Source organism: Myxine glutinosa, chromosome 6 (genome assembly GCF_964187855.1).
Source record: "Myxine glutinosa chromosome 6, kmMyxGlut1.1, whole genome shotgun sequence".
In the NCBI taxonomy this organism is placed as follows: Eukaryota; Metazoa; Chordata; class Myxini; order Myxiniformes; family Myxinidae; genus Myxine; species Myxine glutinosa.
Window position 1 is genome coordinate 77,217,598 of NC_136266.1, and position 4,037 is coordinate 77,221,634.

General features: G+C 35.0%; 1 protein-coding gene across 1 annotated transcript in view; it reads right to left on the reverse strand.

Moving 5' to 3' along the window:
* LOC137413302 (synaptic vesicle membrane protein VAT-1 homolog) overlaps window positions 1-4,037 on the reverse strand; it is a 52,957-nt gene that overhangs the window by 23,693 nt on the left and 25,227 nt on the right. The window lies entirely within an intron of this gene.

Sequence of the window (4,037 nt, forward strand, 5' to 3'; positions counted from 1 at the left end):
GCATATGCGAAACCTCAGTTAGAATTTTAGTTTTTAACTTCAACATTAATTTTGACATTTTTGTCTAGGATTTATTTTCATTAAATTATTGTTTGTTGAATTTACTGTCGTGTTTATTCGTTGTGGTTTCGGTATAAACCCGTGTGCTTTCACCAGGTAAACGCTTTGTTTCCTTCAAGCCACGTGCGACAAACTAAACACCATTTTTCGGGCAGCTGCCTCAGGAGTAAAGACTGACCTGGCTATTCGCCCAAGGCTGGTCTTCACTAGCTAGGGGCAGGGAAATATTTACAGATGATTGGCTGCACAGATGACGAAAAACGCCACATTAGCACCAGGAAGGGTCATGTTATTCACCCAACCCTTGTGGGGTATATAGAGTACAGTAGATCTTCGCTCAGTTCTGTAAGTAAACCTTACCTCATGGATGTTGGGATTCCTCCAAATTTCTTTATTTAGTGTTATGTTAGTGTTATAAACAGCATTATCGACTGTTTAAAAAGCTAATCTTATGTGTTTGTGGTTTATATATTTTTTTACTTCTGGTAGAGGCCGTTGCTCCCACGGAAATGCCATGATAAGCTAATTATAAACGTTGACTCGACGTTTGTTCAAGGAGGAAAAACACCTTGGGGAGGTGGGATATTAATGATAATGACATTGTTTTGTAATAACAATAATATTATGCTATTATCGTTAGTTTTCACCCCACAGCCCAAATTGGGCTAAGGGGTATTGTCGTTACGGGCGTCGTCCGGGCGTCCGTCAACTTTTGGTTTCCGTCAATTTCAAGGAGAACGGCTTGTCCGATTAAATCCATTTTTGCAGTGTGTGTTGGGGTTAAGAAGAAGGAAGGTTCCTTTCGAAAATGGGCGCGCTGCGATTTTCAATATGGCCGCCACGGCAGCCATCTTTAAATTGGTTTCCGTCAATTTCGAGCAGAACGGCTTGTCCGATTAAATCGATTTTTGCAGTGTGTGTTGGGGTTGAGTAGAGGAACGTTGATGGGCGTGCTGCGATTTTCAATATGGCCGCCAAGGCAGCCATCTTGAAATTGGTTCCCGTCAATTTCAAGCAGAACGGCTTGTCCGATTAAATCCATTTTTGCAGTGTGTGTTGGGGTTGAGTAGAGGAAGGTTCCTTTCGAAAATGGGCGCACTGCGATTTTCAATATGGCCACCATGACAGCAATCTTGAAATAGGTTTCCACCATGCATGGACTGAGGGGTTACGCCCACTTTGCGGTGCTATTTATTGTTATTTGAAGCTGCCTTGGAAAAACGCCACGATAAAGCTAACTTAATATGGATATACACCTCAACATGCAACCCCATTGAGGGCAATGGTCAGGAAAACCAGCTTGGGGGAGAAAACCCCCTTGGGGAGGGGGGGAAATGAATGGACTACAACCTTCATTGTGTAACCCTTCGTCCTCCTGTTAAGTTTGGTTGAGATTGGATAAGTAAGGACGGAATGTATTGGCGTCAAAAATTAATCAGACAGACAGATAGACAGACACAAATGGCGTATTTTAGTATGCTAGTACACCCGCTCACTACGGGAGCGGCAAGAAGGTTCATTCCTCTTTGGGGTGTATAGATTACAGTCGATCTATGGTCGGGTCTCAAGAACATTGGGTGTGTTCATTTACCAAGTTTCTTGTGGAGAGATCGCCATTTGGTTTAAGCATTTGAGCAAGCACTCCATTCAAAACCACCACGGAAACGGCATTATAACTTTTAGCTATTTATACACATTATTACTGCAGGAAAAACGCTTTGGTGAAGTGGGACATTATTAGTGTTTATATTGTTTTGTAATAACATTAACAATATGTGATTATCATTAATTTTGTTATTAAAAGCGTCTTTGGAAAAATGCCACGATAAAGCTTCTTCTTTGTAAAAACGCCACGATAGAGCTAATTTAACATTGAAAGACACCTCAACATGCAACCCCATTGACAGCAATGGCGGGGAAAACCCACTCGGGGGAGAAAACCCCTTTGGGGAGGGGGGCAAATTAATGTGCTACAACCTTCATTGTGTAACCCTTCATCCTCCTGTCAAGTTTGGTTGAGATTGGATAAGTAACGACGGAATGTATTGCATCAAAAATTAATCAGACAGACAGACGAAATGGCGTATTTTAGTACGACGATAACCATATCATGTTATATATCGCTTTTTCACCTGATCTCTCAATGGTGAAGAACCACTTAAAAATTAAATAATTATCGTATCAGAATCCATATTCAGATCTTCACCAAAATCTAAAAAATTCGTCCTTGTCACACACACAACCTCTCCACCAAGTTTCGTCCAAATCCGTCCATAACGTTTTGAGATATCCTGCTATGTATCATTTTTGTCCCTATCTCCCAATGGTGAAGAATCACTTAAAAAATTCTACTAGCCGGATCCGAATCTGGATCTTCACCAAAATCTAATCATTTTGTCCTTGTCACATACACTACCTCTCTGCCAAATTTTGTTTGAATCCGTCCACAACTTTTTGAGATATCTTGTTCAAAGACAAACAAATAGACAGTGGTGAAAACATAACCTCTATCCATATTCAGTGGCTGGAGGTAATGAGAACTACTATATCTGATCATTTAACTGATGTGAATAAAAAAACAAAATGAGATCTGCTATATCTGATCATTTAACTGATGTTCATAAAAAACAAAATGAGAACTACTATATCTGATCATTTAACTGATGTTAATAAAAAACAAAATGAGATCTACTATATCTGATGGGTAATAAAAAACAAAATGAGATCTACTATATCTGATCATTTAACTGATGTTAATAAAAAACAAAATGAGATCTACTATATCTGATGGGTAATAAAAAACAAAATGAGAACAACACTACTCACAATAAGTTAGGGATATTAACAGGTTCTTCGGTGTGGTTGATTTTGTGTATTAATTATTGTGTTGAAAAAAGTTGTTGGTCCTAATTCTATGGTTATTAATGAGTGTGAAAAAACACAGCATTCTTGATTTCAATAACATAACCCTAACCCCGATAAAAAATTAACTCACTCCCACAATATCCCTAACTTATTGTGAGTAGTGTACTGTCTGATTATATAACTGATGTTAATAAATCAAAAAAAATGAGATCTACTATATCTGATCATTTAACTGATATAAAAAAAAAAAAAAATGAGATCTACTATATCTGATGGTTAATTAAAAAAACAAAATGAGAACTACTATATCTGATCTCTAACTGATGTTAATAAAAAAACAAAATGAGAATTATTATATCTGATCGTTTAACTGATGTTAATAAAAAACAAAATGAGAATTATTATATCTGATCTATAAATGATGTTAATAAAAAACAAAATGAGATTTATTATATCTGATTGTTTAACTGATGTTAATAAAAAACAAAATGAGAATTATTATATCTGATCATTTAACTGATGTTAATAAAAAACAAAATGAGAATTATTATATCTGATTGTTTAACTGATGTTAATAAAAAACAAAATGAGAACTATTATACCTGATCGTTTAACTGATGTTAATAAAAAACAAAATGAGAACTACTATATCTGATCATTTAACTGATATTAATTAAAAAACAAAATGAGATCTACTATATCTGATGGTTTAACCGATGTTCATGAAAAACAAAATGAGAACTACTATATCTGATCATTTAACTGCTATTAATAAAAAACAAAATGAGATCTACTATATCTGATGGTTTAACTGATGTTAATGAAAAACAAAATGAGAACTACTATATCTGATCATTTAACTGATATTAATAAAAAACAAAATGAGAACAACTATATCTGATGGTTAATAAAAAACAAAATGAGAACTACTATGTCTGAACGTATAACTGATGTTAATTTAAAAATAAATGAGATCTACTCTATCTGATCATTTAACTGATATTAATTTAAAAAACAAAATGAGATCTACTATATCTGATAGTTTTTTTTTTTTTTTTTTTTTTTTTGTATACAAGATCGAGGCTCGTGAAAGAGCAAACATTAATCACACA